Source organism: Asparagus officinalis, chromosome 3 (genome assembly GCF_001876935.1).
Source record: "Asparagus officinalis chromosome 3, Aspof.V1, whole genome shotgun sequence".
Classification (NCBI taxonomy): Eukaryota; Viridiplantae; Streptophyta; class Magnoliopsida; order Asparagales; family Asparagaceae; genus Asparagus; species Asparagus officinalis.
This window is the reverse complement of record NC_033796.1, coordinates 50,201,274-50,225,940: the sequence shown is the minus strand read 5'-3', so window position 1 is coordinate 50,225,940 and position 24,667 is coordinate 50,201,274. Positions and strand designations below refer to the sequence as shown.

Here is a 24,667-nt window from a genome sequence, read left to right as displayed (position 1 = left end):
TCTCGCTGGCGAGACAGCAAAGCCTGTCTCGCTGGCGAGACAGTTCATTCCTGCCTTGATTTTCAAAATGAGATCCCTTTGAGTGATTTTCTCTATGTTTGGGATATCTATTAGCATTTTTTGACGCCTACAGAGTCGCCGTGCGAGCACGCTTTGGTCGTGGAATTACCAAAAGATGGGTTGAGAAGAGGATGACCAAAACACAAGAACAATTCAGTATGGCGAAGGAAAATACCTTCTCTAGATTATGAGTATGAAAAAGATTACAATCCCTCTCTCACAATCTCACTAGAATTGAGAACAACCTCCCAACTCTCCCTCTAAACCCTAATGCAATTATTAGAAGTTTAGAACCCTAAAACAATCATATTTATAGATGTGCAAACGTGGATGGCAATCTTGTAAATAAACAAGCCCAAAAGAATCAGGAATCCCTGTCAAAACAGAATCCAAAACGAAACAGGAAACCCAAAAATCGCGATCCGGTTGACCGCCAGGCTTGGTCCGGTCGACCGGCCAGAGAGTTTTCTCAAATCCTACATTGTGCAGGTTTTCCGGTCGACCGGCATGTGTGCTGCGGTCGACCGGCCAGAGATCTGCCAGTTACCCTGTTCTTTTGCACGTTTCGCTTCTGCTGACTTCTTCCACCGCCTTCTTTGGCTCCATCCATGCTCCTATTCCCAAGATATGAGAATCTCCTATCCTCAAGGTCCCATGAGGATCGCTAAGCTCCTAAAGAGAAGATACACCCGTATCATGGGTCCCCCCTTTAGGAACTTGAAGTCCCGTTCAAGTTAGAACTGAAACTGAGGGAACTCGCGAGCCCCTCCTCCTTTTCTGAACCACCTGGCCTTGCTAGGAATCTGATCTCGACGTCCGATCGGAAATAACTCATTCATCCCGCGTCTCGTCGTAGTCACTTCTCGCTCCAAGTTGCAATCCTTAATCGATGGCTTTTCTGGAAGTCTAATGCACAGCAAGACAAACTTCTTGCTTGCATTCACTAACCTCTTTGCTCGCGTTACCGTTCCCAAGCTTGTCTCCCTCGGAAGAGATGCCGAACGAAATATGAAACTTTCACCACCTTTGGTGAATATATACTTCTGAGCCCGCCTCTCGTAGATCGCATATCTATCCCATAAGTACGGATTACCCAGTATAATCTGACAAACATCCAATGGAACTACGTCGCATGTGACCTCGTACGGATTACCCAGTATAATCTGACAAACATCCAATGGAACTACGTCGCATGTGACCTCGTCAATATACAACTCATGGAGTGCAAATCTTACAGTGCATTGATCAACTACACTTAGCTTCTCCTCCTTCTGAATCTACCCCAATGGATATGGCTTCGGATGCTTGACCGTCTTCAGACCCAGCTTCTGAACCAAGTCTTCGGATAGCAAATTCTTCTCGCTACCCGGATCGACTATGGCATCAACCAAACTGGTCTTCACTTGCAACTTAAGAACAAAGAGCTGCTCTCTCAGGTCGTCGTCCTCTTTCGTGGCATGTTTCCCCGTCATAAGATTGAGACTGCTATTAGGCTCTGTCATCCCCGGGACTTCTTTCGGACCTTGAGCTATCATGTATGCATTTTTCTCCTTCTTCTTCTTCAACCCTCTTGGCTTGAGATGAGGATACTTCTCCCAGCACCGATCAGCTTTGTGCCCTGTCTTCTCGCAGTGACTACAAATCAGCCCTGTTTTCCTTGGATCACCCTTCTTCTTCTCCTCCTTAAACTGAGAACCACTAGACTCGCCTCCAACTTGCTTTGCATCCCCCTTTGCTTCGTTGCTCTTCTTTTGCTTGCCCTCAATGGCAATGGCCTTCACGCTCGCATCTGCAATAGTCTCGACCGTGAATAACCTCATCTCCTTTCGGATGTAATCGCTCAATCCCGCCATATACTTCATGAACACAGAATATTCCTCTGTCAGGACCATCGCCTGTTGCTGGAACTCCGTAGTGTATTCTTGAACGGTTTGATTGACCCTTTGGCGCAAGTCGTACCACTTGTACCAACGTTCTTCAAGGAATCCCACCGGATAGAACTGTTTCTGAAGTAGCTCCTTGAACTTGTTCCACGACGCCGCTTTCTTCTCCTGTTTGCAATAGGATTTCCACCACGTCAACGCGTGCCCTGAAAGCTTCAATGTCGCGAACACAATCTTCTCTTTTGACGAATAGCCATAAAGAGTAAAATACGTCTCCACCTTAGCAGTTGCATTCTAAATGAGTAACACGTCCCTCAGGGTTGCGTTCTGATTGAATAATGCGCTCCTGAGAGTTACATTTTGATTGGATAATATGCTCCTAAGAGTTGTGTTTTGGAGAATCAACGCTTTCGTGAGGTCTGTGTTTTGATTGAACAGTGTGCCACTGAGGGCTGCGTTCAACTTGGCTTTCATGGAGCTCATGCTTGGGCTCGTGCATGTGAGGCACGCGTTTTGAAGAAATACTGATACAAGTCGTCGTGCGAGCACTCTTTGGTCGCGGAATTACCAAAAGGTGGGTTGAGAAGAGGATGACCAAAACACAAGAATAATTCAGTATAAGGCGAAGGAAAATACCTTCTCTAGATTATGAAGAACAAAAGATTACAATCTCTCCCTCACAATCTCACTAGAATCGAGAACAACCTCTCAACTCTCTCTTTAAACCCTAATACAATTATTAGAATTTCCTTTCCCTTAGGTCTGATTGTTTAGAACCCTAAAACAATCCTATTTATAGATGTGCAAACGTGGATGGCAATCTTGTAAATAAACAAGCCCAAAAGAATCAGGAATCCCTGTCAAAACAGAATCCAAAACGAAACAGGAAACCCAGAAATCGCGATCCGGTCGACCGTCAGGCTTGGTCCGGTCGACCGACCAGAGAGTTTTCTCAAACCCTGCATTGTACAGGTTTTCCGGTCGACCGACATATGTGCTGCGGTCGACCGGCCAGAGATCTGCCAGTTACCCTATTCTTTTGCACGTTTCGCTTCTGCTGACTTCTTCCACCGCCTTCTTTGGCTCCATCCATGCTCCTATTCCCAAGATATGAGAATCTCCTATCCTCAAGCTCCCATGAGGATCGCTAAGCTCCTGAAGAGAAGATACACCCGTATCAGAAATCATCGATAAAACTAACATAATATAAGTAGGCAGATGGAGAAGGCAGAGGAACTGGCCCCTAAATATCAGAATGTACTAAATCAAATGGTAAAGCAGTGAATTTAGCCAATTTATAACCAGTACATGACTCATTACTAGAACTAGATGATATAGGACCAAGTATTCTAAACTGAATAAGACTCTCCAGTCTTTTATTAGACACATGACTAAGTCGCCTATGTCACAAATTGACAGGAAGAGAGGTAGAAGGTTTTGACGAACAAACAGAAGCAACAAGAGAACATGGACGTATGGACTCTAGAAGGTGAAGATATTATAGGAAATACAGCTTGTACCTCCTTCAACCCGCCCCAACCGTTTTGCCCGTCTGTGGATCCTGTACAAGATAAGTATCAGAAGAAAATGAGACAAACATGCCAGCCATATATAAAGAGCTAATAGAAATTAAATTCAAGCACTAGATCATTTTTCCAAAATGAGACTGCAGAGAGGAACTACATTTGCGTTGTAGAGTAACGCGTTGCAGAAGATATGTCTGTCGTGCACCATAATACTTAGTGAAACGCTTAGTGAGGCGAGTCAACATGGCCCGAGCAGAGGGAAACGAACCAATTTCGATAGTGAGACCAAAACCAACACAACGAGTAAGATAATCCGTGACACGAAATTGCTACAACTGTTAGTCCGAACTCTCCTTAACATAGAGAGCACGAGCGGTCTGAAGATCGACATCACCACTACCAGATGTAATAGTACTAGATAAAGCAACAGTGCTGATGGATGGTAGAACTGGTCCTGTATTGGTGGTATGATCAAGTAGACTAGCGTCACGCAAGGTATTGGTGACAATGGTAGACCACCCTGTCCATTCACTTTGATCATTGAGGGACATGGGTGTGTAGGCATCGAAAATTGCCTATAGGTCTCCACGAACAGCTCAGTGTTAAAGAACGACAATGAACATCACTATCCGGTTCACAGGAGTTCGATTGATGTCGGTGAACGCTTGAAGTGAATCGACGAACTACGTGGACTAACAGAATTTCGGAATAACGAAGGTACGGGCTAATCGGGAGCCCCACGATGTATACAAAAAGAACAATACCCTTCGTGTCTCATTCATTCTACAGATGATCCAACCATTGGAGCTGATAGAACTCCTTGTCGGCTTTCCAACGCACTTCGAACCACTCAAATCCGAGTTTGGACGAAGAATTTATAGCGAAAGCGGACAAATGGGCACAACGGTGTGTCTCGGACCAACGAGACACCCTAAGGTGTCTCGGCTAAGGCCTAGAGTTCTTCAACGCAAAAGATCGAAAGTCGTCAGATCTACATCACCCGCATCCAATCCTTAGTATTATCCCGTTGTGGTAATTCTAAGAAGAGCAATTATCTCGCTGTTGCCGAGATAAGCGCTACAGTTTCCTGATCCCTTCGCGGATAGACGAAGCTCTGCCTAATTTTTCAGCAATCAGATCTGATCGACGGTGGTCCACGGATAAACCCCGGCACAGGCAAAGATCCCACGCAAGCAGAAGACCGATAAACGATCTCTGCGTTTGTTTGATAAAGTTGTAAACTTTTTATTTTCATTGTGTAAGGAGATCTTATAAAAAGATCAACCTTTTTTATTTTATTTGAGTTTATTGTAACGACTAAAGTTATAATAGATTCGATAGCAATGAAAACAGCAACTTTCACCGCAAACAAACTGGCGACCACAGTGGGAGCTAACAGCCTCGCTGCCGAGGTTGTCGTGCCGCAGCCAACGATCAAGATCCCCGTGGCTGAAGAGGTCGAATACGAGTTCGACTAGTAGAAGTTCGAGGAGTATGCCTCCTCCTCCTCCTCCAGATCTGCCTCTCCTTGTAGGTGCAAGAAGGCCTCTTCCTCCCAGAAGATCCGTCGGTCTCCAGATCTGAAGAACCAAGAAATCGATCTCCCTATAGCCGATGCTACAGTCGTACCTTGCAACGGTCCGCCGGCATCCAATGAGACCAGATCTGCAGATCTGAACTCCTTCACGATTAAGGAGTCGACTGCTGAAGGTGCGCCAACTCTATCAAAGAGAGCACGTCAAAGGAAACGACAACGCCTCGCGCACCAATTCGCCAAGGCTTTGGATCAGATGGATGAACTCCATTACCAAGCAGATCTAGAGCTCAGAAAGCGCCAAGTGGCTAATCTGTCGCCACGACCAGCATCGGAATCCTCCTCTTGATCTCCAATTAATGAATGGGTTCGTGTCCAAAGAACCCGCTCTACTCTCGAGGAGCGAGTCCAGAAGCGCCGCGCCTTGCTTGCGCATGCCCGGACCCTTGTGCGAAAAGCATAGGAAATGCAAAAGGAAGAGGCAGTTAAGAGATCGCCGAGATCCAAACAAGTTTGGGCGCCAAAAGCCAAATCAGTGCCTAAGGTAAAAGCATCCGAAGCTGCCTTCCGGCCTTTGTCAACTCCAGATCTCGCTCCTATTGCTCCCGCACTTCCGGTGAAGCCCTATGACAGGGTGGGTCTCTCCAAATCTAGAATCCCGTTGAAGGATCGCATCGGTTCTCTACCCGAGGATCGAGGAAAAGCGCCTGTTAAGGAAAGCTTGAGACCGTTGAAGGAGCTTCGAGCCAACATCCGGACTGGGGGTCGTACACGACCTCCTAACAAAATGATTTCTGCAACGGCCCGCTTGTCGGTGCACGTAGAAAATCAGGAGCCCGTTAAGGTTTCATCCTCACAAAGGTGTGATTCCAAGCGTGTGACTCCTGTAGACGCCAACAAGGCGATGTTTACTCAGAGAAAAACGCGTCAGACAGACGAACGCGTTATACCTGAGAATTTATGTAAACATCCGATAGGTTGCTCTGACCGTAACGTCGATGAGTTGTACTATCGGGCTGGGGGTACGAATAAATCTCGAAAGAGAAGTACCCGGGAAGCGGACTCTCACTGTCCGTGTATCAAAATTATCAAGACAGTATTATCAATGTGTAGCTGCCCCAAGATCGCTCCGCAGAGGGTCTCGGTATTCGAGAGAATCTCCGATGGAATGACGAAGCCCAAATCAAGGCGTTTCCACCAAAGAGGATCGGTTGCTCGAGATGATGAATTCCCAGAAGTTACCATCAACATGGTCAATAAGGGAAAATCTCCGATTGTTTCAAGTGGTTCCAACCCTAATTTCTCTCCAGGAAGAAGAGTCGGTTCGGGAATAACCCAACAAATATCTCAGCTTCAGCTAGAAACCGTTGGACATAATGATTACCAGGGTGTCCATGAAGGAATACATTCCGATGATGAACTCTCGGATTCTTATTCCGCAATTGCCTCTGACGATACAACGTCTAGCATAGGACAAGCTCGGGAAGTGTTCATGGTCAACACCGAGCAAATAGCCAAAATCATTGAGGATGCTCTAGCCAAGCAGAAAGAAGCATTCAAAATCGAAATGGAAATGGCCATTCAGGAGATGAGACAAATGCACGACCAACAAATCCGAGCTTTATCGAATCAGCTAGCTGAGTCCATCCGTCGCAGCGCTGCTAACCAAGCAGGTAGCGATTCAGATGTGGATGAACACAACGCTGGGGGTGGCCCCACTAAAAATAACGACGCTGGGGGTGGACCCACCAATGATGATAATACTGGGGGTGGCCTTATTATTCCTCTCAAAAATTATCCAAAACAGGATATAGATAAGGACGAAAAGATGAAGGACCTCGAGAGCAAAATTAATGCTCTGATGTCTGCTCGAGAGGTGAAAAGGACCGGGATTCCGTATCCTTACCCAAGAGAATGGGAATCGATCCCGTATCCAGCGAAGTTCAACCTGATCAACTTTACGCCGTTCGACGAGAAGGGCTCGCCCACTCAGCATCTAATCTACTTTAAGTCCCATTTGGGAGTGATCTCTGGCAATGAGCCTCTGATGGTCCGGTCATTTGTTGGCACCCTTCGTGGGCCCGCCTTCAATTGGTACCGTCGCCTCAAGCCCGAAAGCATCAACAGCTGGGAGGACCTGGAAAGCATGTTCCTCGCTCATTTCTTCGATGATGACACTGAAGTGTCGATCAGGACACTCTTCGATGAGAAACAAAAAGACGGAGAGTCGGTGAATACCTTCATCAAACGCTTTCGCAATCAGGCAATGAACTGCAAGGATCCCGTCACAGAGGAATTCGTCTTGCAAACCTGTCATAACAACTTGTCCATTAACATCTTGGACGTTATGGGAGTAGAGCCACTCAATACCTGGAGAGAGTTGAAGGCACACGGAGAACAGGCCGAACGCTTCCTCAGAAGGGGAAGGTCGAAAGAAACCAACCGATGGTTAACCCTCTGAATTCGAGTCTCGTGTCCCATGACGAAGGGATGGTACCTACAACAGTTGTTGACGTCAATCAGACGTCGCAACAGCAACCCCGAAGACAGCAGAAGACTTCGGATCCGAGACTCCAAAAAGAGTACTCATTCAAGGACGAGGACGTTCCAGCCATCTTCGAGACCCTTCTCGAAAACAACAGGATCAAGCTGCCACCCATCACGAATCAGGAGGAAGCTGACAATACTGCGGATCTAAAGTACTGCGCGTACCACAGGAGGATCCTTCATCCTACCAAGGCATGCTTTACTTTAAAGAATATCATTCAAACTTTGGTTGAAGCTGGCGTCATAGCACTAGGATAAGCCAAATGAGAACGGCAATACTCCGAAGAGTATATGAGTATAAACTGCTTCTCAATCCTCCAATCGGTATATGAGGTTAAACTGCTCCCTTATACTCCAATAGGTATATGAGTCTAAACTGCTTCCTACCGTTGATGGGAAGTTCTTGAAGAATGTTACGCTAATATTCTTAAGGATAACCCGGACATGTAACGGAGTACAAAGTCAGACCCAGTTCCAAGAAAGAAGCTGGGGGTGGATGATTCATGTAATGGGAAGTTCCCAGAAGAACGCTATATGTAATTTTCTTAGGGATAACCCGATAATTATGAACAAAGTGATAAACACTAAACCCCCACTATGATTTGTACTCTCACTCTCACTGTCTACCTGGTCAAACCTTCCTATAGTTAGGACCACAACCAAAGTCCCCTCTCGATTCCTTCCATGAACGATAGGTCCACTTTCAAATTGAACAATCAAGCCTATAAAAGGTAAGATCGTCTCAAACCTCCCCACGTCCACCGCTTCCTTGGTCAAACCTATAAAAGTTAGGGCCACAACTAGATTCTCCTCTCGATTCCTTCATGAACGAGAGGTCCACTTTCAATTGAGCAATCAAACCTATAAAAGTTAGGATTGTCTCCAACTTCACTTAGTCAAACCTGCAGATAGTTAGGACTAAGATTGAGTTATCCCTTTCGATAAACGAAAGACTTCCATCTTTTCCTTTTTCAGCCAAACCTATAAAAGTTAGGATCGAAATTGGAATTTCTCCTCAATAAATGAGGGACTCTTTTTGGATCGAATGACCAATCCTATAAAAGTTAGGGTCGTTTGAATCTTTCCAATTCTTGGAGTGGAGATCCCACTCTTAGTTTCATCATTCCGGATTCTGGGGGTGGAGATCCCACTTCGAGTTTTCTTTCCAACTGAAGATAGAATATAAAATTCTTCCTCTTTGGTGCCGAGAGATAGAATATAAAATTCTTCCTTTTCCATTTTCCAGTCTGTCTTTACTCTGAGAAAAGACACAATTCCCAACTTCTAATCCGTGCACTTCATGCACGGGGAACTTTATCTCGACTCCTAAATAGAGATAAGCCTACGCCTAACACGCATTGCCGGTTTAGTCTTTCACCGATTGAAAAAGACACCAGAGTACAATTCTGGGGACTTTCATCCCGAATCCTAAGTAGGGATGAGTCAACACCTAATACGCGTTGCCGGATGCCATATTCCCGTAAGAAATGGCGAAGTCTATGTATTCAAAATCATAGCATTAAGTCTAAGAGAAGCAATTCTCTTAGCACAACGTTACATGTGAAACGGGTTTTAATAATTCACATGCTAGCCCGATTCAAACGGTAATCGGTAAAGGCACGTCAAACCCGTTGATGGCTGGGGGTTTGCCAAAAATCCCAAAGCCTATGTCTAACACACATGGCCGGTTAGTCTTTGACCGTAAAAAGGACAAAAGACCACATATTCAACATTGTGGCAGGTTGTTATTAATAAACGCCAAAATCCGTGCTTCACACGCGCGGGGAATTTTATCCCGAATCCTAAGTAGGGATAAGTCAACGCCTAACACGCGTTGTCGGTTTAGTCTTTCACCGATTGAAAAAGACACCAGAGTCTAGTCTGGGGTATTTTATCCCGAAGCTTAAGTAGGGATAAGTCAGCGCTTAACCCGCGTTGCTGGGTGGTTCGTTCCCATAAAAACGATCGAGTCTACGTATTCAACATCGTAGCAACAAAAATCTATGCCTTTTATGCATGGGGAATTTTATCCCGAATCCTAAGTAGGGATAGGTCAACGCCTAACACGCGTTGCCGGTTTAGTCTTTCACCGATTGAAAAAGACACGCAGGTTGTTATTAATAACACCATAATCCGTGCCTCACACGCATGGGGAATTTTATCCTGAAGCCTAAGCAGGGATAAACCAACGCCTAACACGCGTTGCCGGTTTAGTCTTTTACCGATTGAAGAAGACACCAGAATCCGAGTCTGGGGACTTTTATCCCAAATCCTAAGTAGGGATGAGTCAACGCCTAACACGCGTTGCTGGGTACCTTTTCCCATAAGAAATAGCGAAGTCTATGTATTCAAAATCATAGCATCAAGTCTAAGAGAGTTCATTCCTTTAGCACAACGTCACATTCGGAACGGATGTAAACAATCTGCTTGCTAGCCCGACTCGAACGGTAGTCGGTAAAGGCTCATCAAACCCGTTGATGGCTGAGAATTTGCCAAAAATTCTATAAGTGTGAGTCATTGATGCATAAGCTCCGTTAGTTGGTCTCGTGACTCGATTATCCAACAACATTAAGATAAGATCCACGAATGCAGATGAATCAGCTTTAACAGTTGGTCCTGCAGTCCCGACACTTGGGACCGCCGTGCTCCAATACCTTAAGAGCTTAAACTGTGTATACTCCAGTAAACGTACGAGTATAAACTGTGTCAACGTCGAGCGGTCTGAAACCCAAAGTCAACACCGAGCAATTCGTAACCCTAGGTCAACGCCAGTCAACGCGTTACGACCAAAAGTCAACGTACGACGTTCGAAACCCTAGGGCCAACGCCGGTCAACGCGTAACCCTAGGTCAACGCTAGTCAACGCGTTGCGATCAAAAAGTCAACTCAATAACACGAGCCAAACTCAACTCATCAGTTGTAGATTTGAGACTTCGACGACGGCCAGACGATAAACGCAGCGCCAGAAGGATTTCAGCTATTCATCAAAGTGTCGAGTAGACTGAAAATCAAAGGAGTCAAGAATCGAAGCTAACTACAAGTCTTTTACGCCGACTGAAGGCTGGACCAATCACATCCAAAGTATTCCAGCCTCTTCTATAAAAGAAACGAGTCTGGAACGCTTTGGAGGGGGTATCTGTAGGCATCGAAAATTACCTATAGGTCTTCATGAACAGCTCAGTGTTAAGGAATGACGATGAACATCACTATCCGGTTCATAGGAGTTCGATTGATGTCGGTGAACGCTTGAAATGAATCGACGAATTACATGGACTAACAGAATTTCGGAATAACGAAGGTACGGGCTAATCGGGAGCCCCATGATGTTTACAAAAAGAACAATACATTTCGTGTCTCATTCATTCTACAGATGATCCAACCATTGGAGCTGATAGAACTCCTTGTTGGCTTTCTAACGCACTTTGAACCACTCAAATCCGAGTTCGGACGAAGAATTTACAGCGAAAGCGGACAAATGGGCACAACGGTGTGTCTCGGACCAACGAGACACCCTAAGGTGTCTCGGCTAAGGCCGAGACACCCTTGGGTGTCTCGGCTAAGGCCGAGACACCCTTGGGTGTCTCGGCCCAAGCCGAGACACCCTAGGGGGGCTTGGCTCAGGTTGAGACACCCTGGGGTGTCTCCAACGCAGATTTGGGCCTTTATGCGATTTTAACCGCCCGTTATCTCCTCGTGCCTATAAATAGAAGCCCCGGAGCCTCATTTTTTCAGAGCTGGAATTCTCGTGCCTCGGCGAAGCCCTGCCGGATTGAAGACTTAAAGTGCACAGATTTCAAAGAGGAGGAGGAGTTAGATCTGCAGCCCGGATCCGTTCCTTAGGATTATCCCGTTGTGGTAATCTTAAGAAGAGTGATTATCTCGCTTCGCCGAGATAAGAACTATAGTTTCTCGATCCCTTCACGGATAGACGAAGCTCTGCCTAATTTTTCAGCAATCAGATCTGATCGACGGTGGTCCACGGATAAACCCCGGCACAGGCAAAGATCCCACGCAAGCAGAAGACCGATAAACGATCTCTGCGTTTGTTTGATAAAGTTGTAAACTTTTTATTTTCATTGTGTAAGGAGATCTTATAAAAAGATCGACTTTTTATTTTATTTGAGTTTATTGTAACGACTAAAGTTGTAATAGATTCGATAGCAATGAAAATAGCAACTTTCACCGCAAACAGGGTGGTTTAGGAATCTTCTTTGAAGGAGCTATAATAGCAAACCGAAGTTCAAGATAATAATCTTTGAACGAAAAAACCCGAAGGTTAGAATGGAACCAGAAGGTTTAAAATAGAACCCGAATGTTAGAATGGAACCCGAAGGTTTAAAATAGAACCCGAATGTTAGAATGGAACCCGAAGGTTTAAAATAGAACTCAAAGGTTTGAATGGAACCCGAATGTGTGTGTGTGTGTGTGTGTGTGTGTGTGTGTATAGAGAGAGAGAGAAATATGGGTATGCTTAGTACCAAGCACAAGTTTTGTGCTTGGTAGTGAGGTGGCATACTCCCCTCCACTCATTGAAATTGGGACCGGAGGCATAGACAGTGGCTTTTCGAGCAGCAGAACCGGTAGAACTCCCATCTATGGCAGTACCAGCAGCGGTGGAGCTAGCATATATACTTACCTGCATTAGATCAGGTCGAGGTCCGCAGAGGCGGGGCCAGAGGCTGTGATAACTTTAGTATATGGAAGCCCAGGCAGCAACGGGGATAGTGGCTTGGGACCCCGAGTGAGCCAGCAACATCAACGGTTAAAAAATCTTATTATTAGTCAAAAATCGAGACACGGAAGTAGATCCTGTAGATTCTATTGATCCCGGGGAACTACAGTCGGGCATTCGGTCGTCTACTACTATCTAGAAAGGCTGCCTCCCCCTGGCTCAATACGATACTGCTTTGCTTGCTCTTACTAGATAGAGTGAGTGACATCCAGGTACTTGACTCAGCGGTTAGAGTATCGCTTTCATACGGCGAGAGTCATTGGTTCAAATCCAATAGTAGGTAAAACCGGCCGAGCACAGGTGTGTAGAGAATAAGTGGAACATTGTTCCCCGGGATAGAAGGCTGGTCCCAACCCGTCTACCAATGTCATTTCATGAAGATGGACACTGGCTGGGGGGCGGGCGCCTATCCGACATATAATCGGTACAGCCGGTATATATTATTAATACTATGAATAATCGTTCTACCCTATTCTCAGCTCTACTACGAGTAGTGCCTCTCATCGGTAGTGCTCTCGGTGCTTTTGTAGCAATTTCTTTGGGACGTTTTCTAGGAGCAGAAGGAACCGCTATAATGACCACCCCTTCCAGTCTAGTACTTTTTTCAATCATTATTTTAGGCTTAAATTTGCTTTTTCGCTTTTCTAGTTTTCGTTTGAAAAAAAAACTCCCGTTTTCTATTTTGAGTTTTCAATGTATCCATTCTCTTTCTCATCTATTCATTTTGCTTTTTTTTGCGAATCTACTTAGTTCTTCACTTAGGTCTTTTTTGTTCAGATTTTCTCACTTTAGTTTTTGTTTGTGGCGTTACTTCGGGGGGGAGGGCAAACACCTTCTCTTCCGGCCCCTTCCACCCCATCAAGCTCGGAAGCGAGCGTCAACCAGCCGACAAATGCTGCCGGCCCTTCTAATGCAGGCCTCGCTCACTCTCCTTGGAGTAACTTTCCACCAATTCCATCCACTGGTTTACCCCCCCTCCCTTCTCATACTTCCCAGATCTCCGTACCTCCCCTCGACTCTTTTGAGACTCCTAGCATCAACGAGAGGGAGCAGTCCGTTGAGGTTGACCAGCCGGTTCAACAACCGCAGGGGGCTCAAGAGGCGCTGCCGCAGGCGCCAGCACCGGCTGATCCCGCTCCACAGGAGGTTCCTTCTGATTGGTTCCATTTTCAGCACGAGGAAATCAAAAAGAGAATATATATATATATATACAAGTAGAGAAGGGTGAGGTTTGTCCTCATAACCAATGTGGGACTAAACTCACTACTAACACAATATTATCAACAAGGTACATTTAAAAACATTGATATATGCCCCAAAAAAAACCACCTCAGTTTTTTTTCTGTCAAACTCATCTGCACTGTACCCTACGACATGCTCCGCATGCTCGTTGAATAACGAAAGCCAAGCTTCACCAGATGGATCATAAACCTTCACTACCATAATGTATCTGCATATTAAAACATAAAAGTTTGAAGAGATGGTGCTCAGGATCAGGTTTTCAGGCAAACAGGTTGGCGGTCGACTGGTGCGGTCGACCGCATTCGTGCACAGGAGTTTCTGGGCATCAGGATTGGTGGCGGTCGACCGACACAGTCGACCGAAGATGGTAGCGGTCGACCGACGCGGTCGACCGCCGAACTCTCTGGAATTTGGATCAGCCGCTGGATGGAGGGCGGTCGACCGGGCCGGTCGACCGCGATGGATCGCGGTCGACCGCACCGGTCGACCGACTAATAGTGAAAACTCCCCCCTCCTTGCCCCGTGGACGTAGGCATCTTGCCGAACCACGTAAAACTGGTGTTTGGTTGTTTGTGCTGTTGATTTTGGTTGGTTGTTTATCTTTCTTGGCGATTGTTTTGGTTTCTCGAGGCACAACAATTGGTATCAGAGCTCCGGGCTACGCTTGGGCTATTTTGGAGGAGTAGATCGCTTTGGAAGTTCATCTAGGGCTTCGTTTGGTGATAAAGGTGGGATCTTTTCAGTAAAAATCTCGTCTTTTTCAATTTGGATCTATTTCTCGTTTGTTTCCGCATTGGTTTGGTGGTGCTTTGAGATATATGGCTGAAAAAGATAAAAGTGGGGAGGGTTCTTCTGGTGTGAAGGCCGTCCAAAGTTTGAATATACATTCTATGAAAATAGATGTGGAAAAGTTCAACGGCACAAATAATTTTGGACTTTGGCGATGCGAAGTCATGGATGCGCTAAATGCGCAAAATTTGGAAGATACATTGGAGTTGGACGGGAAACCGGCCGACATTGATGAAAAGGTTTGGAATAAAATGAATAGAACGGCGTGTGGTGTGATTAGGTCTTGCCTTACCCAAGACCTTAAATATGATGTGATGAATGAAACTTCGGCAAAGAAGATTTGGGAGGTCCTAGAGGGCAAATATTTGACGAAGAGCATCGAAAATCGTTTGCATTTGAAGAGGAGGCTTTATCGCTTCCAATTGAAGAAGGGGACATCCATTAGTGATCACATGAACCACTACACGAAGCTACTTGCAGATTTGGCGAATGTAGATGTCAAGGTTGAAGACGAGGACAAGGCATTGTTGTTATTGAGTTCCTTGCCCGACGAGGAATATGAGACCTTCGTCCTCACTCTTATTAATGGAAAGGCATCACTTTCGTATAGTGAGGTCACCGCAGCCCTTGTGAATTATCAACTTCGAAAGAAGGACAAGGAGACTTCCATCGAGCCGGTTGCGGGGGCATTGGTTGCAAGAGCTAAAAGTCCAAACCGTGGAAGAAGGTCGCAGTCTAGAGGGGGGGCATCCTACAGTTGGTAGGAATCAGTGTGCCTTTTGTAGAGAGGATGAACATTGGAAAGCCGAATGCCCAAAATTGTAAGCTGTGAAGAATAAAGGGAAAGCTATTCAAGCTTCAGAGGTGAATATTACCAAGGCTAGTGGTGATGCTTCAGATTCAGATTCTTCGGGCTATTCGTGCCCAGCTCTTCCGTCAGTTGATGTTGCCGACTCCACCGAGTGGATGTTGGATTCTGGTGCTACTTACCACATATGCCCTAGAAGGGATTGGTTCTCCAGCTTTCAGGAGTTGGAAAGAAGGGATGATGTTCTCATGGGTAATGATCACAGATGTCCTATTGGTGGTATTGGTACCGTTCAGATTCGGATGAGTGACGGGATGATCCGGGAGTTGGCTGATGTGAGGTTCGTTCCTCAACTGAGGAAAAACATCATTTCACTTAGGGTATTGGAGGCATCAGGCTATAGGGTGACTTTGGTGGATTCATGCTTGAAGGTCACATCTGGGTCCATGATTGTGATGAAGGGAGTCAGGCGGAGTAACTTGTATTATTTGCTTGGGAGCACGGTAGTTGATAGGGCGCCGACTACTTCTATGGCTAGACTGTGGCATTGTTTGGTGTTGGGATATATTATTGGTTATACCGTGCACAGATTGTTGAGGAGTGCTATGACCTGTAGATTGAAGTCCTGTGAGCACATTGGTATGAGCGAGAAGACCGAGGTGGAGTTCAGCACTTCTATCCATCGATCGAGGGGTCTTATTGAAGGTGTTCAGTCAGGCATTTGGGGGCTTTCCGAGGAGGCATCATCGGGAGGTAATCGTTATTTTGTTTCCTATGTTGGGGATTGTACTAGGCATATTTGGGTTGCAACCAAGTCCCGTTGGTATAAAGACCTAGTAGTCCGCAACAGTTGGAGGAGGTGTATGGACAGAAAGGTTACCAGTCGTACTTATTCTAGTAGGAGTCCTTTCTTGCATTGGTGCCGAGCTCATGGTATTTGGAGACACTTCAGAGGAGAGGAGACAGTGGGGCGACATGATGAGATGGCAGACTTAGTGAGCCGTTCTTTTCTGGAGGAGGATCGGTATTGGTTGTCGAGCAGTGGATCTGGTATTCAGGCTTTGACACGATTGGGCTATCTTATGAGGTTGTCGACTGCTGCGTATAGAGTTGTTAGATCTGGTGGAGCTGCTTCAGTTTTTGGTCGGCGTCAGATATTTGGCTACCCAGCACTTGGTCACATCGTGGATGTGAGATTGGATCCGATTGCGCATTTGGGATTCAGGAGTTCATTCGGCTATCAGTGGGGAGCTTCTGAGTTTGGTCTGAGCAGGTTTGTCACTTTGGACTCTCGGCAGGTGGAGAGTATTGATCAGGTCAGAGGGATATCGCAGCGGATGGAGGTTGATGCTACTCCACATTGGGTGGGGATTTCCCCACATACTCCAGGTCATTCTGCATTAGTTGGGATTCCAGCTGAGGTGGCACAGCGTGGGATTCATTTATTTATGGGTGCAGATGATGAGGTGGTTGATTTGGATGCAGCTGGTGGATATGTTTTGGATACGACCATTGTTACATCTCAGGTGGAGGCATTGGACTGTTTTCAATTTGGGGTCGTTGATGATGCTATCAGCCGCAAGTTGGATTGAGGGCCTTTTGGAGGCTATTGGGTGAACTACGTGAAGGCTTGATTCCTTGGGCAAGAGGATACGTAGGCAGTCTTTATGATGTAGCCGATTTGGTGAGCGACATCGACATTTGGGGTGAGTGTTCGCACTCCCACTTGGGTCTCAGCAAGTGAGGTATTTGGTGTAGTCGATGTAGGCTCAGTTGTTTGGTGAGTAGACACAGTTGGTTTGGGGTTGAGTGTTCGCACTCCCGTTTGGATCTCGACGTGTTGTGATTGGAGTCCGTTGTCATGAGTCCGTTGACATGGCGTACTGGATGCAACAGTTGAGGTATTGGTTTGATCGGTGTCGGCTCAGTTTGGTAGAATCTTCGCCGAGGTGGAGATTTGAAGAGATGGTGCTCAGGATCAGGTTTTCAGGCAAACAGGTTGGCGGTCGACCGGTGCGGTCGACCGCATTCGTGCACAGGAGTTTCTGGGCATCAGGATTGGTGGCGGTCGACCGACACAGTCGACACCGACGCGGTCGACCGCCGAACTCTCTGGAAATTTGGATCAGCCGCTGGATGGAGGGCGGTCGACCGGGCCGGTCGACCGTGATGGATCGCGGTCGACCGCACTGGTCGACTGACGCTGCGGTTTTGAGTTGGGCCTGTTTTCAGACCCGCTTCGTTTTGGATTTGTATAAATACCCTTTGGGTGTTTTTTAGGGTTGAAGTGCAAGGACGAATTTGAGCAGATTGAGAGAGTTTTCTTTGGGCTTCTATTCTAGGAGCAATTGGAGAGATTAAGAGTTGATTGTTGAGGGTTTATGAGAGATTTGTAACCCTAGTTTGTTCCTCTTGATTTTTAATACTGAAAACTCCCCCCTCCTTGCCCCGTGGACGTAGGCATCTTGCCGAACCACGTAAAATCTGGTGTTTGATTGTTTGTGCTATTGATTTTGGTTGGTTCTTTATCTTTCTCGGCGATTGTTTTGGTTTCTCGAGTCACAACAAAGTTTGCACCTGCTATCAATGATTTCTTATGATAACAAAAAACATTACTTGTATACCTCAAGGAGCAACTGTCATTGTTCTTTTGGCATGCTTCACACCAACAACCAGATCCAATAGCTTCAGTGACTTTCTTGCTGCAAGTCTTGCATGCTCGATACCACATTGCTTGGTCATGCTTGATGCAACTTATGTAGGCATTTACACTAAAAAATACAGGCTGGCGGAGAAAATAAAATTCAATAACACACCCTTAAACTTCAGAATGGAAAGGGGGGAAAAAAAGTGATGCATAATACCTTATCCTGGCCCAAGGTTGGGTCTCTAGTAATATGAGAGAGGAAAACCGTATCAGAATGCGTGCACCTCAGGCCGTTCTTTGATGTGGAGCTCACATTAGAAGAAATAGATGCCATTGAAGTCTCCTTGCCTTCACAATCATACCTGTTGCATAATCAGAGAAAAGAAAATGAGAAAAGGTTCTTATACGTTTGTAGAGAAGAAAATACACTTGAACATTATATCTCACCGAGATCTAAGTTTCTTTGACTCGGGTAAGTCAGGATTTATAACCATAGTGCTCTTGCCTAATGTTGACAGCGATACACCTGGGAAAAGTTAATCTAATTGAATCAATCCTATTATTCAGAAAATTTGCAAGTTAATTTAATGATATAAAATCTATAGTTCCATACCTTGGAAATCTCCTACAATAGTGAACTATCAATCGCAGGTGAACTTCGTACTTACAAATCATCTGCAATAGTGATGTCACGCTTTGGGTTGGTTTCATTGTTGATCCTTCTTCGAACACTTATAGTAGGAGAAACATGTTGCACAATGCCAATCACATCTACAACCATAGTTAATTTAAGCAAAATCATATATAGATTGCTTTAAACCCAAGAATAAAATAAAAGTAAAACTTTACTATGTTAGGATTATTGTTTTACCTACAAGCTCCCTCCCATTAACGTATGATCCAAGTTGATCAACCTTCACAAATTTATATGTTGTTTCTGGAAGGAAAGACCCTTCTCTAGTCACCTCTTCAACTATAGAGTTCTCAGTTAAGGTCATCTCGTAGTCATTTTGAACATTTTTAAACTGTTTGTTTGCAACCTTGAGAGTCCCTTTAGAAATGTAGTAGACCTTTCCAAGTTCAAATTTAGGATAAAACTTATTTGCAGCTTCATTAAACATGGTGGCTTGTATCTGAAAACTCTGCACACAAGAAGTTCACAACATGCAAGATTTCCATAGGAAAAAAGATGTAACAACAGTTTCACCCCATACTGCAACAGAACATTTTAAGTGAACTTACATCTTCATCGGTCAGTTCAACATTGAAGTCTACACCTTCTCCTCTGGCTTTCTTATATGACCGCAAATTGCCTTTATTTGTGAGACGAACTTTCATGGTCCAGATGCCTTGATAAGGATTCAAGGAAAAAAGAGGATGGACTCTTCTAGTCACAGCCATTCATGCAACAGGAGCAGAACTGAGATAGAAAACAGCAAACAAAGAACAATCAATTGTTTAGAAAAATAAGTAAAAAATACACATGAATACTGCTTTGTATCATTACAGCAAGAAGAAAATATGACAAAATGATTTTATAGAATAGCAATCCTAACTTATTACTGTTCCTGTTGGTATACTATTTGGTACTGGAGACCCAAAACATGATCTTGTCTAGTAGTATAGAAGGAGTATAAAGTTTGCAGTGTGGTTAACATTACTCTTTATAAACACAAAACATGATTGACTTAATTTTTAATGGAGAGAGTCACAACACTTACTTCCCACGTTGTTCATGCGTAATTTGTGCTGCAGACTTTGATACCATTTCCTGCTTGGGCTTTAACACAATTCCGGTGTCCTCCTTTACTTCACTTTTGATCTCAGCATCAAGTGCAGGAAAATTACCTCGCATTTTGTGACAATCAAGGCCCTAAGTAAGCGACCAAGTTAGTAAACATCAGCTCCCTAAAAAAAACTAGTGGGATTTAATGAAGAGCTTAATTACTTGTCAGGTTGGTTAGGGATGGAATTGCAAGTGTAATCAAGAAGGCAAATCAGGCCGAGCTTCTGAAGGTTTCGTGAATGGATTTCTGAAGCAAAATGAGAGGGAAGCATTGACTTGAGCTTCATCTTTCCATCACTAGACATGAAACTTCATAGTCAAGTGTACAACAGGTTCAAATTTTCGATAACAGAATCCATTTTGCATCAAGTAAACTGCAATTTAAAGTCCAGACAAGTAAGGGTCAGGTAATAGCTTCTATTATCACTAGAAATGAGAAAATTTTATAGAACTGAATAGGCCCATGGAGTACCAAACTAAAATTAAGCTTCTGAGAGAATTACTTGAATTCAGGTACTTGAACATGACATTCTGCATTTACTCCAATTGCCCTAATATCATTCTCATTGAATTTTCAAGAAACCTCATAAGGTCATACTATCCAATCACACCCCAAGAATGTCAATATACAGGAAATTGCAGCACATTTATCAGAGTACTGTTCATCAGTAGACCTAAAAAAAAGTGATCAAGTACATCTTAAAGATCATGCATGATATAAGTTAGACAGCATTCTGGTAAATTTTGTGTCTTGGCATATAAGTATTTCTAACCCTAGCTAGTAATCAATTTCTTAATTCAACTCCGGCTTGAGCGTGCCATAAACCCTCAATTCACCCCAACTTGAGTACGCCATAAATACTCAATTCACTCAGGCTTAGATCCCGAAGTTCTTTGATAGTCTCTTGCTGGACCTTGAGCATGGCTTGCTGCTCATCCAGTGTCTTTGTGACATGATTCCCTACCATGTAGGCAAAGCTCTCATGTTCCACGAAAGAACTTGATGATTGAGACTCCACGATGGCTGAATGTTCATCATCGGAATTGGTTCCTCTGGCTATTCTCTAATAGTTGACAGGGAGAATGGCTCATGTTCGCATCCGAGCGCGTTAGTAGATTCCTTCAAACTCGTTCACGATTTCTCTGACGCTCGGAGAACGATCCGTCTATGATTCATCAGAACTAGGGATTCACGATTTCCCTCGACCGATCATATTAATAGTGACTTCAGGATATTCAACCTCTGAAGCTTTCTTCTTGTAGTGACATCGTCGCTTGTTAGGCAGGACAACGTTCGTTAATCAGTCGAACACCGACCGTCTCGGTGCAGAAGTACAACATTGACATTTCGAGAGAACCGCGAAAATAAGTCGCTCACATTGGCATGAATGAGGGGCTTGTTGCACTGATCTTTCTCTCGATAAAAGCTCCCTTAGATTAGAGACTTGAGGAATGTCCCTCACTGAACATGAGGTCTGAATTGGAACCCCCTGCCCATCAGTTGGTGAGACTGGTTCTTGGTGAACATAGATCTTAAATTCATGTTGGTCTTTTTGAACACGACGAATCACATTACGTTCTAGAGAATGAACACGAGGGTCTCGTTTAATATTAGAAACGCGAGAGCAGCGTTTTGCTTGAGGAACACGAAGGTCGCGTTTTGAAAGAGTAACACAGGACTGAGGTTTGCGTTTGGCTAGTGAAACACTCCCCTGAGGGTCATGCTTTGATGGAGCAACGCCGATCTGAGGTCCACGTTCTGTTTTTGAAACGCTCCTTTGAGGGTCGTGTTTTGATTGTGAAACGCTCCCTTGAGGCTCGCTTTTTAATTGGATCACGCGAGGCTCATATTTGGGCTCATCAATACGAGACTCCTGTTCTAAGGTTGAAACGTAAGATTCGTGTTGAGGCTCACAAATGCGAGGCTCGCGTTAATAGAGGGATCGACTTTCTCGGAGATGTGCTCGTCGTAGGGATCACCTCATTCGTCGTGCAATATTTTTCTTAGCTTTTCTCAAGGCTTTTGCAGCGTCACTATCTGTGTTGATAAAGTTCATCGCCACAATAGGCCTTTTATGACACGACACCTGTCGTTTTGGTGTGGGTGTAAAATCTTCAACTCGATTAACGAGTTTAACTGCAACCAAGAATGCTCCTTCAGAGGAGAGGCTGTCCGAGCTACCTATTCTAAAGGAGAGGCCCTCCTTTGGTGATTCGGCCATAATTAGAGCTTTAGTCTCCTTGTAGACTTTACGGGTATTGCGCATACCCTTGGGGCTAAGGGATGTGGAGGAGAGTGTTTTCTCGTACTTGGCTTGAGCCAGAAACTATTGAAGAAGATGAAGGTGAAGCAGTTGTAGCACACGAGATGGAGCCTCTAATGGTTACAACTTGGAGCAAGAAGGTAGTTGGGAAGCGTGCCCTTACAGTAGAAGAAACCAGTCAATATGAGAAGCGAGCTAGCCGAAAACTATTGGTCAAGTCCCCAAAGTTCCAAGCCCAGAAAGGGACAAAGCTTATGCAAGATGCCCTCAAATTGGCACATATGGAGGCGGAGGAGCGAGAGTCGTCTGTTAGGGGCCTCTCTCATCAGCTTGGACTTCGCTCGGTTGGCCCGGCCTTAGAAGGTGCAGCTTCTTCTCATCATTCGCCAGACGAAGAAGAAGGTGGGGATGAATCAATGGCTAAAGATGCGGAGTCCCTTTTGGTGATAGACCCTGTTACTACAACAACTCCGGGTCAGGCTTCAAGTGTTGCTCCTCCAAGTACAGAGGCTACAAAAGAAGTCATGCCGGTAACCACTCAAGCTGAAGAGGTCAAGCCACCTGTGGATGAATCTACAGTGACCGAACACGAAAAGCTTAGTGAGAGTCATTCTCCCTCCGCCTTAGCATTAATGCCACCAATAGGGGATACAAGGTCTAGTCCAACAACAGGACTGATTTCCAAGTCAGCTGCTATTGCAAGCTCACCTGAACTTTCTGCAGTAGATGATGAGGAGAATGTATGCTATGAGACCCCTCTGCATGACGACAGTGATGACGATGGTGATGATGATGGTGATGACGACGAAGATGACGATGATGATTGGCCTAATCCATCACTGTTCTCTTCTGACAAAGCATCGGTATATATCCCTACTTCTCTCATGGGTAAGTACGATTTATTTTGAACTACAATGCATCTTCTTTCTATATCCTAATTGTTTGCCATATGCAGGATCCCCGACTCATGTAATTGAAAGGACCACTACTGCAACTCCCCCACCAGAGCATCTATCACTTGTGCAAGCAATGACAACTCCTCCGCTGGGGAAGTCACTTCCTCTTACAATTTGTCTCACATTTACAAAGAGCACGAGTGTTTCAAGCTCAGTTCAAGCGGGAGCACTTATGACTCTCTCCTCAAGTCCTTCTCACCTGGATGTTTTAGTTCCTTCTCCAGTCGCTTCACCAAAGTCGCCTACCGCCTTTTTGTCGGGCTTCGTGACTTCAGAGGCCTTAGTGCCATCCCCAGTTGCTTCTTTAAGCCCAGTAGATGTTCCTAACTTGCTCGGGATCTCCCTTGGTCACTTAGAGAGTGTAATGAGGAAGGTGGTCGAGATTGTCATTGCTAGTCGAAGCACATTTGAGTCTTTTCGACCTCTTTTAACCAGCAGTCTGAACATCGTCAAATGTTTAGATGGCGTTCAATATATTGAACGCTGTTCAGAGAGCATCTCTCGCTTAGAAGCTAATCTAAATGCCTTGGAAGACTTAGGACGTGTAGATCTTGAAGCTCAGATTGCATCAACCATTGTTGACATCCGGACTGAAGCTGCCCATCAGTATGAAATCATTCAAAAGGGCTTGGCTAAGAAGGACACCCAGGTTTTATATTTACAAGGGCAATGCGCTAAGAGGTAAGATGAGCTGACTATTTCAACCACCGCTATGCAGACTGCCCGAGAATCGATCACTCAAAAAGAAGAGATTATTGTCCAACTACAGGTGGAGGTGGCTCGAGAAAAAGCCTAGTTTGCTCGAGAAGAATCTATTGTGCAAGAGCTCACCCTCAAGAATATAAAAACTTATGCAAATTACCGCAAAGAGGTCCAAGTTCTTGAGGAGGCCAAGAAGAAGGTTGTTGCTGCGGTGCCTAACGAAGATGAACTCTAGAAAAGAGCTGAAGTGACGGTGCAAACTGCTCACGAGGAGAAACCTTCAGATATCAAGTCCCGACTAGCATCTTTCTGATTGATGGGCCCGTAAACTTAATTTTGTATTGTTCTTTTGATAAGAACAACATTATCCCGTATCACTTCTTAATATTTTGAATAAAAAGTGATAATGTTTTGGTTTTCCAATATTTCTTTTATGTGTCATGTTCTATCTTAAAACAATGAAAATGATTGAAAATGTCAGAGGTGTAAATTTAAATTAGCATAAATTCCCACACAAAGCAAGATTTAACACTTTTTTTATTATCATTTAAGATAATTGTAGAAAATTTTAATCTGCTGGGGGTGTTTTGTTATCTCCAAGAGTTGATATTCTGCTTAAGAATTAACAAGTTCGTGGAATTTTGACTGTTGGAGGTGCGGTGTTATCACAACAATGATTTGTAGACTTATCATCCTATTAGAGAGGATTGATAAGTTAGTTCTGTCAGAGGTATAATATTAACTTGACGAGGTTGTATACTTGTGATTTGAATAAAATTTTGAGGACTTATCGCTCTATTGAAGAGAGTAGATAAGTTAATTTTGTCAGAGAAGCGATTAGAGCTGGACGAAATTGGGTACTTGTGAACGCGTGAAAATGCGTGAGGGGATTTGAGATTTTGTTCAGCGGACAAAAGCAGGGGGCCACCACGAGTTCAATGGATTTTTGAGTTCGCGTGTGAAGAGATCACATTGCCTCTTGTTTAGCCATGAAGAGATTAGGGAAATCTCTTCACGGACCCACTGCTGCAAGACCCGATTCGCTGCTATAAAAGGTCCTAGGGTTTTGTGAAAAATTGTGTAAGATTGAGGGGGAAATCATTGGCGGCTGGGCTTGAAAAAAAAAACAAAACACGTAGAAGAGCAAAGGACGGCGTTGTGCAGGAGTGCAAACAGAGGGGGTTTGTGCAA

General features: G+C 44.8%; 1 pseudogene; it reads right to left on the bottom strand.

The window, feature by feature from the left end:
* The window catches only part of LOC109835093, a 36,793-nt pseudogene extending 15,017 nt beyond the window's left edge, over positions 1 to 21,776 (bottom strand).